Below are 14,201 nucleotides of genomic sequence, written 5' to 3'. Positions count from 1 at the left end.
CACGGAGCATATCTACACGGAACGCTGTTCTAGCAAAGCAGCATCCACCATCAAAGGACTCACCACCCAGACCGCGTTTTACCGTTGCTGCTGAGAACAGGAAGAAAATACAGGATCATAGAATCCTCAACACCAGGTTCATGAACAGTTATTATCCCTCAGCCATCAGTGTCAGAGAAAAGATCGTGGGTCCCTTCCGGGATATCCCAGACATGGATATGTTCAGACTCTTCCACCATCGCCATCCGGATTGACATGGGCCCTCAGCTGCATGGCGTAAAATCTGCTGGTCATGTCATGCCTCGGTTTGCCTACCTGGAGCGCCAGAATCCCCTGCAATTCGATTCTCCTCTTCACCTGATTAGTGTGCGATTATTTTTACCTGAGTCTTGTATTAGTTATCAGTGCGCCTGTATCTTCTTTCCCTATTGAAATTCGCTTTCTACTGTTCGATTTTGCTCAGTCTTGAGCATGTGTACCCAGGGTCTAGTTCACTTCTGTTCTCGATTCTGGTCTCTTCTACACTTGGGTCCACCTGGTCAGAGTCTCTTCTGGTAGTCCACTGGCCAAAAATAGGGTATTTCACCGAAACATCTCCGGTTCAAACCCAGCCAGAGGACCATACTTGTTAAACCTTCACATCAATATGGAGGCCCCTAGATCACTCACCCTTTCTTCATCAGACATGGTCTGACATCGAAGCAGCATCCTGGCAAATCTGCTCTTCGCCCTCACTAAAATTTCTGCACCCTTTCTATATTGAGGTAAATAGACTTAAACATAATATTCCAAGCATTGTCTAACAGAGTTTAATCTAGCCGTCTCTTACGCCGTGGCTCCTGAAAACAATCCCGTCTAATGAAGGGATTAGAACCGTATGTTCTAAGTTTTGCTCCAGTTTCAAGATTTACCTATGAAAATCCGTCACTCTGTGTCAAGGCTCCGTGTCCCTCATGTTGCCGTCTAATCCACCTCAACATCCGGTCAACTTGCGCGGCAACATCCTATGATATATGGATTTGGAAACTAAGTTCCTTCTGTTTCTCAACAGTGCTAAGAATTCCGCAAGAAACATTGTCTTCTGCCCTCCTTTGGACCATGCAAAGAAAATCACTCCACATTTCTAGAGCGAACTCCATTTAACTAGTAACCTTACTAATTCGATCGTAATTTATTGAATTTCCTTAGGGCAACTCTTAGCCTTCGACGTTGTAGAGCGCACAACACAGGTTTATCCAACTGTTCGTTATAGCAGATAGATGCAACACCCTAAGTGGCGCTCTCCTGCGCTCCTTAATGCTGACCAGAACTGCACACATTTGTGGCCTTATCAGTCACAATCCCGATCGTTAATTCCTTATTTTCTCCTCATTTCCTTTGATTGTGCCACGGTTCCGACCGGTAATTTCGCATTTGCTCGGAAATGTCTGATAATGACACACCTTGTTTCCATCACGACCTGCAGCATAAGAACCTTGGCGTTACAAGCACTAGTTGCCAGGTGCCTGGCTTTGCCTGTGTGGTAATTAAATTTTCACGGCCACTTAGAACCGTATGTTCTAAGTTTTGTTCCAGTTTCAAGATGTACCTATGAAAACCCGTCACTCAGTGTCAAGGCTCCGTATCCCTCCTGTTGCTGCCATTGTTGCTGCATTGTATTTGCCATTTCCACACCAGCGAAATAATTATGATTGCCAAATTATCCCCTATGCCTCTCATAATACTACATAATAGTGGATATATAAATAAATGCTATTTTATTTCCTTTACTCTAAACTACAATTATAAATGCAATTCTCTTTCTAGTTCGGCCTCTTTCTTTGACCTTGTACAGCCTTTTGACATTCCCCTTGAGGGTAACTGAGTCCAGTCCAATCTGAGCTGGTTTTCAATCCGCAAGTCTGAGCACTTCACATCAGTGACGACGAGGAACCGAATGAGTTATAATTTGGAAAGGCTATTAAAATGCTTTATCAGTCAGTGTTAACTCATCACCCATATAACATTAACCAAGTGTGATTACGAAGAAGCGAGTTCTGAATCAGCACAGCATCGCACTTTCAATAAAGTGCATCAGGCAAAGGCAACTCATAGGTACAAGGGCTGCGGTGAAAGGCACCTCTCCTCCGGTAGTGCCTGGATCAGAGAGTCGAAATTCTCTGCTGTGGCTGAGGCAATGCGGGTCTTCCATCTCAGGAATCATCATAGATCGTTACATTCAGAACTTGCTGATCTATCGCAGAACGTTCAGTTCCAAATGCACCGACTGGTTCGGTGTGTATTAGTTCGAATAACAATGTGTACAGGGGAAACCTTCTGGTGACAGAGATGACTCAGCCTCCTTGGGAAGCGGCGGACGGAAGATCAGCAGAAAAGCATTTAATTTGCAGGCGCTACTGAAAGCTAAATGCATAAATACACGCCTGCTGTGACTCCGCTTCGAACCGATGTTGCTGCGGCCACAACGCAGAGTGCTCGCCACTATACGATCACGGCCACACACCGGCTGTGCGGTTTCTGCTCTCATATTGTCTGATACCCGTGCCACAATGACTGCCACTGCCTTTGCGGCGTTTCCGGGGAGACACATGGTAAAGTACTGGAAATTATCAACGGATCACCAGTAGCTATGGCTGGAGAAACAGAGACTACGTTTCACTTACAAAACACGTCCGCAGAACTGACATGGTGACAAAAGAAATTTATGAAGGTGTACTGAGATGTCTCTGACAGGGAAGAATCGGGATGACCATTGCGGAGAAATAATAAGCAGCTGGACGAACTCAACGGGCTTGTACAGACAATAGAAAGGACATTTCCTGTATCAGGTCTGTGGCCATTGTTACGTACCCGTGACACGTGACAGTGGTGTGCTTGTCACGTGACAGGTGTTGAAGCTGTACTGGACTTGAGGTCATGGTCTTGTGATGGTGGAGTGACGTCATTTTCCCACCAGTAGAGGTCATGTGACAGGTTTTTTTACAGGGTATAAAAGGAGGACCCCTCCCTGTGAGGAGGGGCAGTTCGTGGCTGGATTTGCCATGTTGACTTCATGCCAGTGCGTGATTTTATTTTATGACGCAGTTTAGTTGAAAGGTGGAGTTTTATTTAATGCCTAAAGTTTAAAAGGTCATTGCCAGCAGTTTCTTATTAATACTGCCAGTTGAGAATCAGTGGAGAGTGAAGATCTGAGTTCGGGAGCTAAAAGATCGAGGAAAGTCGATTTCGACGGTGAAACAGGTTCGACCTTCTTAGATCCTCATTCGGAAGGAATTGGTTGACTGTCCCCATGTTAATCCCTGTGAATAACAGAAAGGATTAGGAACAGTTTTGTAAAGGAAAGGTCAGTGCCTTTAAGCCGTTTCATTTTCCATCTTCGTAAATTCCTCGTGGGAAAAGTATAGTTTAACTGGGAACCGCAAGAAGACGACGTGAAAGAGAATTTAAATCGTTTAAAAAGTCTCTCCTTAAATGGACTGTAAGCATTTTGAACTTTTGCAATACTACTTTGAAGAACTGTTTTTGCAACATCGCTTTAAAAACTGTTTAAGCTGCCGCTCAGCTGCTGATTTCTGGTTACGCTAGTGGTTTGTCTACTTTTGGGGGTTTGTTTTTCAGTGTTTAATAAACGTTTTGTTTGTTATCAAAACCCTGCCTCGCTCATATATTTATTGTTGCTGAATCCGTAACACCATTGCAATCATCTGTAAACAAATGTTCAATGCTTATTGAGTAAATGGTAACATTTACTGGGGAAGGGCAAAAGCCAAAGGACAAAGACAGACAATGTTGGCGGTGCACAGGAGAAGGCTGTGCAGCTGCAAATAAAGGTATATTAAGAGAGAGTTAGAACTGCATGTTATCAGATTGGAAAAGCGAATACTGTACTAGAGGGCACAAGTGATAACACCAGAACCGAGTGCTGAATAAGAAACTGAGCGGCATTTTGCAGAACGGATGGCAAAGCTATGGATCAGCTTCGAGAAGTTGTGGCTGAGGCAGGTAAATTCTGGGTCGTCACTGGCTGTAATCGAACCAACAGTCAAGTTAACTACTTGCATCGTTTTGGGCTGGTCTAAGAAGTGCAAAGAGAAATGCCCCGAAAAGCGAACGAAGTACCTTCCCAATTACCTCCAAGATATCTTCTGTGTTTCCTTCAGAATCCCTTTTCCGCCCAGGATTTAAAAAAAAAAATGCAGAAACTCTGGTGGCGCCCATCCGATGTAAAATAATGCGCAAAGTCGAACAGCAAATGGGACGGACTCGGGTCGCTCGAGGCTATATCTTTGTTTCCGAAAGTATTCGTTCACTGGTGTTCAATTAGGGACACGCTTCCAGCCTGGCTCGCACCGTGGAGATGGTCGGGAGACGTTACCGGTGGCCAGGCGTTCTACAGATGTCCGGGAATATGTCAGCGTGTGACGTCAGCGCACGAAATAAAGCTCCCCAAGCACACTCTGAACGTCTGCCTCAGCCCCTCCTGTTTCTTAATCGCCTTTGGTCCCACAGCTCCGTGGATGTTTTTCACTGGTCTTCTGGTATCCCGGGGAAATAATGATGGTCATAGACCGATACTACTTCACAAACTACCATCAGTTTTAGAGGCCACCAAACTCACGTAACAGCACATCTTCAAGATACACAGTTTCCCCCAGGACGTTGTCTCCAATTGAAGCCACCCGGTTACTTATAGGTTTTCGAAGGTTTTCTTTCTGATCTCATTGTTTCCCCTGAGACTCTGTCGTCCGGGTGGCATCCGCAAACCAATACGCAAGCGGCGAGGATGAAACAGGACCTAGGAAGAACACTCATGTGGCTGGGTTCCGGATACCTTACCACCTGAAGTGACAACCTGTTCTGGGCGGAGCTTGCGCACAAAGCACTTCAGCGTTTATCTATTAGGATTTATCCTTACAAATGCCACTTTGGGTACCGTCCTCGATTTTCCCTGAACAAGCTGCGGAGATGAGGGTTCTATCAGCGGACCCACTAGTTTAGATATGTCAGCAGTAATGGGTTAAGGTGAGAGAGGCGTTGTTGGTCAATTTGCCTCCACAATATGACCAGGTCAAATTGCCGGAAAAGACAGGAATCAGCAAGTCCCCCCGTTCAGCCATGTGATGCATCTTTTCTGATTGAGATTGTGCAGGGATGTTGTGTCAATCTGAACCGACTGGGGTCTGTGAAGGGAAGAAATCAAGGATCCACTTGCACAAGAAGTCACTGATGCCGAAGTCATAAAACCTATTAAGTAGTTCTGATGTCATGACAGTATTGAATCTCGACCTGTAGTCGATAACGAACACCCTCACGTTTATCACTGTAGATATCTATTTCTTTAGCGATTCAGTGCTGTTAAGACCCCTACGGTCCTTCGGCTCGAGCCGCCCCAAGAGCCCCTATTAATCCTAACCTAATCACGATACAATTTCATGTAACTTTCGCTTTGGCTAACGGGTTAATATATGGCGTGATAGCCCCTGGCCCGTCCAAACTTAAGAAATCTCGTTTGGATGGATGCAGCACGAAGTGTCCCCTGTTACAAATCAGTACCCCGAAGTAACAAACAGTACCCAATATGCCAATAACGATTAAGCTTTAAAATTCTTACTTTGGCTACGTCGTTAGTAAAGAGAACGAAAAAACAGAAAAAGGGTCTAATCGTATGAAACAGTCAATTGCACAATGTTGGAGCTCACTGATAATCCGATCGTCCACCATCGACATCGTGAGATCGTCACTGCCCTTCAGACCGTCGCTCCAAGGCCACTCCGTCCGACGGCCTACCCATTCTCTCAGCTGGCGTCTACTCTCCTCATCTTTCCCAGGCAAAATACCGCGAAAATCTCTCTTCCAGATTCACAAGAATGAACAACAGCATTCCAAACTGCGTTATGTCTAGTCATAACCCAAGCATTGCTGCTGCAGAGAAACCATAACATTTGCAGTGAAATTTTACAGCATCTTACATTTATAATGACCTATCAGCCTACCAGGTACGTCTTTGGATTGGAGGAAACCGGGAAAAATCCACGTATTCCAACGCCAAACCTCGCTGGAATTGAACTCAAAAAAATCGAAACACCCGCAGCTGAATAGCGTCGCCCTAACTGATACACTAACGGGGCAGGAATGGCAGCTTAACCTTCCGGGTTTCCGTTGTTTTAGACGAGCGGGAGGGAGTAAAGGAAGAGGGGTGGCGTTCCGAGCAGAGAAAATGTCACGGGAGTTCTCAGTCAGAACAGACTGGAGAACTCGTCTGGTGAGGTGTTTTGGGTCTTCATAGCTCCATTCGGCGGAGACATAGGCTTCCCAGGATATAGAACCTGTTCACATCCGATGTGTCCCATTGACTGGTTGGACCTCCTGTGCCGTCTGCACCACTATTCTCTTCCCTTTCGGCTGGGGAATCACTTTCATTGTCGAGAACTTTGAATTAAGCTGATTGTACGTCGGGAAATACCAATATTTAAAACACTTACACCACCGGAGGGGGTGGGGTGACTGGCAGAGTTTCTTTAAGGCATTTGGCAGAGATTTAGAGCGTTAAAGGCGACTCCTTTACTTGCATTTTCGGAAGCAGCTCCATTTTCATCTTTAATATCTCTATTTTTCCTTTTCAGGGTTCTTTTGAAGACCCTGTTCTGGAGTTACACACTGACTTCGGTTCTTTGCTGGAATGAAACCCTCTCTCGGGGATTAACAACTGGGAGTTGTTCGGCACGCCAAGGGCCCGGCCAAATAACTCCGTTCGCTTTTGGAGGACCGAGCTTTCGTGGCTCTGGAAGCAGGTGGATTGGAGGTCGGTGTCCGGGCAGTAGACTGGTGTGTCGTGGGAGATGGAAGATCTAAGGCTGTGTGCCCGCAGACCCGAGATCTTTGAGCATAGAGTTCGGAAAAAGCGACACAACGGACTTTTAGCATGGTAAACCTGCGAGTTGTTTTTTTATGTCTCCCCTCTCGCTGTCAAAAGGAGACATTTCATTCTTTGTTATCAGGGAGAGAGGAAGACTGCGGTATATCGAATGACAGGCAAACATATAGTCTTTGGAGTAGCACAAGTCTGTGATTTTGCCGTTGCTTTGCTCACGCTGGCGTGCCAGGTAGCGGGTGCCGATGTTTTTTTTTTGCCGGTGGGTTTATAGCTATTGTTGCTTGCTGCCGATTACGCACGGGAGGGAGGGAAGTTGAGGGGGGGGGGGAAAGACTTTGGGATTTAACATTTAATTGTCGTCCATTCTTTGGGGGCACTCCTCTGCTTTCGAGAATGGCTGCGAAGAAAAAACATTTCAGGATTTATTTTGTATATATATCTTTGATATTAAATTCGCCCTTGAAAACTTTGAATTATATGAGGCGAGTTTGGTTGGAATAGATTGCTTCGTCCTAGCTTCCCCAAAACAGAATGCCAAAACTCTAGAATCTGGAAATGTTTCCCCCTCAGAGCTCTTCTTTGTCATTGAAGGAGATCGGTAATAATGGTAGCTCTTCTGTGGCATGGTTACATATTGAGCAATCTGTCACGGTGGTCCCGTTTGCATCTCCATTCACCATCTACAGGAACGTGTTATAGGACCTCCCACCACATATCAGCGTTATCGCATCTGCTACCGACATCCACCAGTTTGCCAGTCTGCTGGTAGGGAGACACACACTGTCTCTCTCCTGATTAATTATTGGGTATTTAGATATAAAATAGACTTGTTATCAAAAGCAACAACTTTTGGATTGCTCCCCAAATTTTCCAGTCTTCCAAAATACGATTTCCAGCTTTCCAATATAACTATCCACCAACGAGCAATTTTCACAAATACCTTTTCCCTCTGAAATTTGGGATTATTATAGCCGGAATAAAGAGTCACAGATTTCCATTATTTTAAACTGGTTTCCACCTGGCCACTGTGGAAACTGGGTGTCTCTCTAAAACCAATTCCATGGAAGCAGATGAAATAACAAACCTAAAATGCAGAGGACTTGTCTTCCTTCAGAACCTTCCTATATAACAGCAAAACTTGAAATAAACAGTCAAATCTCAGACTGAAGAGCGCTACCACGTCTTCAAAGAACAAAGGAATAATGATAAAAAGGACTGCTTGGTGATGGCTCTATATGCAGTCACACAACTTCTTAAAAAATGATACAACTTTCTAGAAAGTAGCTCCTGGAAAATCACTTTAGAGTTGCAACTTATTTAAACTGATCATCCTTACCTCTGAAGGTACGATTAATTCAAACTTCCTCCCAATAGCGATTGAGGAAACATATTGGGACACAGTCTCTCGCATGTGGCCACACCTCATGCAACATTTCAAAGCTACAAACCATTCACATTTTAGAAACCATTTCAGAAAATATCTTGCTCTTAAATAGTAACCTACCATCAGACAAACTGAGGAACTGTGTTGCTATAATATTTAAAACAGAGAAATGCTGGAAGTTACACGTCATGCACAGGTAAGCAACTTTCAACACGTTTAATGCACGGTATACCCACAATAACAAATATTCGAACATATTGTGTCCATTCTATACATCTATCCACTGATCTATGTTAGGATTCAGTTTAGGTGAACTGTTTGCAAAACACTTCCAGGAATAATGACCCGCAGCACCAGAACTGCTGAACCCTAAACGCGGTAGAGTATTTCGATTTTGATTTCCTGCCCCGGCTCATCCATCTCTTTTAGTTGTATGAATGGGATGGTCGTGAATTCTTCTTGACAGGAAAATGATTTGTGTGCTTGAATGATGGTTGAAGTACAGAGATAAATCAATTAAATAATGCTTTCTGCTACAGATCTTACGCTGCTATTTGAGAATACAGGAAGTGTGTAACTGGGACGTGCATGTTGTGAATGAGAGAATTAGAGATTTTAGGAAACTTAGAATGTATACCGACATATGTTTTTGCTAATAGTTCAGCTTTTTCAGAATCAATAGCTGTAAACTCTGCACCACACAAAACCGATTATGTATCAAGTATCTAGCGCCCACTATTTTCTCTATCACCACAAAATTTCCATAGCTGGCTCTCTTTCTCAGTGCATTCGCGGTATGTTGCGTGCCCCTCTCACTACTTCTCTAACTATAGCTTGAACTGTTTTATATTGTATGAAAGATGAACAGGAGTAACACTGCTCGTTCCTCACGTTCACAGCTCTTTTACATTCACCTGTCCACCAGGGATCCTCTTTCCTTTTATTATCTGGGAATTTATATCTTAGCAAATTGAGTTGAGTATCGAGTACAAGGTATTTGCACAGCCTAACTCTTAACCTCTAATGCAAGATGACCAGGAAATCAAAAATGCTAGAAAAACCCAGCAGGTCAGGCAGCATCTATGGAAAAGAGGAAAGTGTGGACGTTTCGGGTCTGATAAAGGTTCTCGGCCAAAACGTCAACTGTTTACTCTTTTCCATAGATGCAAACTGGCCTGCAGAGTTCCTGCAGCGTTTCGTGTCCGTTGCTCGGTTTATCCTGCCCCAGCAATAACTCATCTGCTGAGTATATCCAGTACTGCAGGCTTGTGTCTCTGCGGAAACGCTGCAAAGGAAGTAACAACCATTGACTGAGTCACACTGATATCAAAGGTTTAGACAGCAGATTCCGCACAGCTGATGTGTGTAGTCGTGATCGTATAGTGGTCAGTACTCTGCGTCGTGGCCGGAGCAACCCCAGCTCGAATCCGAGTTACGTCAAGCCGGTGGCTACGTATTTAACCTTCTGCAGGCCACTCAAGTTGTAAACGCTCTTCTGTTTGCTGAATTTCCGTCCGTCCCTTCCCTCAGAAAGTTGTGTCGCCTCTGTTAACAGCAGTTTTACCCTGGACATATTGCTGCTCGCACGACTTCATCTGACACTATTTGGTGAATGTAGAGCTGAAGCTTCTCGATAGATCAGCAAACAGAGTATAAACGGGCTATGATCGACCACTGGGACTGCGGAATGCAAGGGGCAGAAAGAGCCGCATTTCCTCAGAAAGAGCAGAGGATCTCCGCTCTCTGATCCAGGCACTGGCAGAGGAGAGGTGCCGTTCACCCAGCTGCTGTATCTGTGAGTCGCCTGCCGCTGACTCCTTTTATTAAACGACACCGTGCTGATGCGGCACTGATCCAGGACATCCTTCTTCCCCAACTTGGTTAATGTTTTATTAGGGCGGGGGTGCAAAGAGTTAACACCGACTTATAAACATTTTTTGATTCTCTTCGAAATTGTAACTCATTTCGTTTCTCACAGTCACTGATATAAAATGTTCAGACTTGAGACTGAAAACAAACTTAGTTTGGGCTGGTCCCAAATAGTCTCAAAGTACAGGTCAAAGTGGTGTCATAATCAAAGTACGGGGCCGACCCACTGAAGTTATTAGATTTATATTTGTACTTCGGAAGAAAGGAAATGAAATAATATTTAGTTATCTACATGTGTCGTCCTTTCTAAGCGAAGTTGACCATAGCCCGTCATATTTAAGATTGCTGAGGACACACTATCATTATCTGGATCAAAAATGGCGATGAATCAGCAGATTGGAGGGAGATTCAAAATATGGCTGAGTGGTGCTAAACCTTACTCAATGTCGGCAGGAACGAGGAGATGATTATTTACTTCAGCCAGGAGAAACTAAGGAGGTCTAAGAACCTGCCTTCATCCGAGTATCAAAGGTGGAAAAGGTCACTATCTTTAAATTCCTCGGTATTACCATTTGACAGGGTCTGACCATGGTCCAGACGTGTGAACAACATAACACTGAAAGCAGCGCAGCGCCTCTACTTCCCTAGAAGTTTCCGAAGAGTCGTCATGCCATCTAAAACTGCCAGAAACATCTATAGATGTGTAGTTGCAGCTCTGCTTGATATAGAAACACTGGTACACTTGAACGGAAAATCCTACCGAAGCTTGTGGATGCAGCCTAGTACATCATGGTTATGGACTCCCCACCGTTGAGCATATCTACACGGGCGCTGTTCTAGGAAAGCAGCATCCATTATCAAAGGACTCACCACCCAGACCACGTTTCTTGTCGCTGCTGAGAACAGGGAGAAAGTCCTGGACCATAGAACCCTCATCACCACTTCCAAGAACCGTTATTACTCCTCAGCCAGCAGTCTCAGAGGAGTGGTCGTGGGTTCATTCCGTGACATCCTAGATATGGACATGATCAGAGTCTGTCCCCATCACTACCCGGATTGACCTGGGCCCCTGCTGCCGGCGGTAGAAACTGGTGGTCATGTCATGCCTCAGTTTGGCCACCTGGAGCGCCAGAATCCGCTGCCCTGCAATTAGTGTGTGATTATTTTGACATGTGTCTAGTTTTAGTTATCAGTGCACCTGTATCTTCTTTCTCTATTAAAATAGGCTTTGTTCCGTTCGAATTTGCTCAGTCTTGAGCACGTGTCACCAGGGTCTAGTTCACTTCTATTCTCGTCTCTGGTCTTCTCTACACTTGGGTCCACCCAGTCAACGTCTCTTCAGGCAATCTACTGGCCAAAGATACGTACTTCACGGAAACTTCCCTGGCTCAAACACAGTCCGGCAACCATAACAAAATAGAGAACCATAGACCACTCACTCTTTCTTCATAAGATGTGATCTGACATCTGAGCAGCATCCTGCAAATCTGCTCTTCACTTTCACAAAAATTTCAGCATCCTTCGCAAATAGACCTAAACATAATTCTCCAAGCATAGTCTGACCGAATTTAACAGAATCGGTCTAATCCGATCATAATTTAACGTATTTTATCAGGTCACCCCTCAGCCTTCGACGTTGTAGAGCACATAACGCACGTTTGATCCAACTGTTGGTTATAGCAGATCGATGCAAAATCCAAGTGACGCTCCTCTGCGTTCCTTAATGGTGACCAGAACTGCGTACAACGCTCCATTTGTGGCCTAACCAACACATTGTGCATGTGCAACATGACTTGTTAACTTCATCACATAGTCCAGACTGTTGAAGACAGGTATTCTGTCTCCCTTCTTTACCAGCCTACTTACTTCAGGATTTCATTCAGGCTTATGGAAATATTCTTAGCAGCGTGGCGGAACAAGAGAGACTGCATAGTTTGGGAATGTTTTCCCTGAGATGTGAAAAAGAACAATGAGCACTGCAGGCAACACAGTAACAGGCTTTCCAGCACTCGTTTCTGCCGAATATAATTCGAAACGAATCTGATCACCCCTGCTTCTCAGAGATGCACGTTCTTCCATTCCCTGTATATTCATGCGCCTGGTTAAAGGATCCTCGGGTGCTAACCAGCATCTCTCCTGTCAGTGTGCGCCAGACATCTGTTACTCTCTGTGTGAAGGACATTTGCCCTTCGCTTCCTCTTTAACATTTGTCTCACCTCACCTTAAATATTAGAGTTAACTTTGTTTTCCAGATTAGCTTTTCCACATATTGTTTTCCACATACACGGTGCGACATCGAAACATATGATGCAATGAGGAAATGTGTCCTAAATGTGTAAGCACTCACCTGCCGTGACTCGGATTCGAACCGAGGTTGCTGCGGCCACAACGCAGAGTACTAACCACTATACGATCACGGCCAAACACCGGCTATGCGGTTTATGCTGCCAAATCCTCTGATACCGGTGCGACTCAATGACTGCAACTACCTTTGCGGCGTTTCCGCGGAGTCACAAGTGTAAAGTACTGGAAATTATCAACAGATCACCAGTAGCTATGGCTGGAGAAACAGAGTTTACGTTTCACTTACAAAACACGTCCGCAGAACTGACAAGGTGACAAAAGAAATTTATGAATTTATGAGATACCTCTGGCAGGGAAGAATCTGGTTGACCATTGCGGAAAAATAACAAGCAGCTGGACGAACTCAGCGGGCTTGTACAGACAATGGAAAGGACATTTCCTGTATCAGGTCTGTGGCCATTGAAACTATCCGTAAACAAATGTTCAATGCTTATTGAGTGAATGGGAGCTGTTACTGGGGAAGGACAAAGGATAAATTAAATTATAAATAGCACAGAGAGTGAGGACTCCGTGTTAACGATAGAACCTGTGGGGCATTTTGCAGACCAAATGTTAAAACTTTGGAACAGTTTCGAGAGGATGCGGCTGAAACAAGTAAATTCTGCTGGAGTCGTTTTGGGCTGGACTAACAAATGCAAAAAGAAATTCCCCCAAGTGGAAACTAAGCATCTCTCTAGATACCCACCAACTGCCCCCTAGTGTTTACCTCCGTCTCTATTTACCGCCCAGGAATTAAAAAAAAATCAAAACCAGACGCCCTGCCTCTGCAAATCAAACACTTATCGGGGATGCGACGCAATGCATTTTTAAAATAGTAAACCACCGAGTTGCTTGTTATGCCTCCCCTTTCGGGGTAAAGCGCAGACATCTTCCCCCGTTATGTTCAATTCCAGGTGAACGAAGTAGTCATTTGGAGTACTGCAAGTCTGTGTCTTTGCTATTGCTGTGCTCACGGTGCAGTTCTAAGTGGCGGGTGCAGATGCTTTTTTTTGCCAGTGGGGGGAGGGAGATTGGTGCTTGCTGCCGCTTACGCGCGGGAGAGAGGGGAGCTGGAGGTTTGAGGGAACTTTGACGCTATAATATTTAACTATCATATTAACAAATATTCCAACATATTGTGTCCTTTTTGTAACTCTAACCTTTGATCTATGTTAGGATTCAGATTAAATGAACTGTTTGCTGTACAGTTCCGGGCATAACGACCCCCATTACAAGAACTGCTGTACACTGAACGCGGTAGAGTATATCGCATTCCGATTTTCATGTCCTGCCTCGGCTCCTCTATCTCTACGAATGGAACGGTGGTGAAATCCACTTGGAAGAAATGTGATTGGTGCGCATGAATAATGGTTGAAGTACAGCTTTGGCTGTTATTTGAGTAGTTAGGAAATGTGAATAACTGTGACGTGCATAATAATATAAAATCTTGCTGAATGTAAATAACTTAGAATGTAAGAGTTGTGAATGAGTGGTATGGAGATTTTAAGAAACTTAGGAAGTACACCGACATATGATTTTGCTAATGGTTCAGCTTTTCCAAATCAGTAATTGCAAACCTGTCTCCACCATACAAAACCGATTATGTATCAAGTTTCTAACGCTCCCTAATTTCTGTATCACCCCAAACTTTCCATAGCTGACTCTCTTTCCCAGTGCATTCACGGTATGTTCCGTGGCGCATTTTTCTTGACCCGGACACCACTTTTCTAA

The 14,201-nt window shown here is 44.5% G+C and overlaps 1 non-coding gene across 1 annotated transcript; it reads right to left on the bottom strand.

Moving 5' to 3' along the window:
• Nucleotides 1-12,475: 12,475 nt before the first annotated feature.
• Nucleotides 12,476-12,547, bottom strand: trnah-gug (transfer RNA histidin (anticodon GUG)). The gene has a single exon. It is a non-coding gene; the product is annotated as a tRNA-His (tRNA).
• Between the last annotated feature and the right edge of the window lie 1,654 nt (nt 12,548-14,201).

The sequence above is a fragment of the Hypanus sabinus genome, chromosome 6 (genome assembly GCF_030144855.1).
Source record: "Hypanus sabinus isolate sHypSab1 chromosome 6, sHypSab1.hap1, whole genome shotgun sequence".
NCBI classification, from domain to species: Eukaryota; Metazoa; Chordata; class Chondrichthyes; order Myliobatiformes; family Dasyatidae; genus Hypanus; species Hypanus sabinus.
This window is presented reverse-complemented; position numbering and strand designations above follow the sequence as displayed.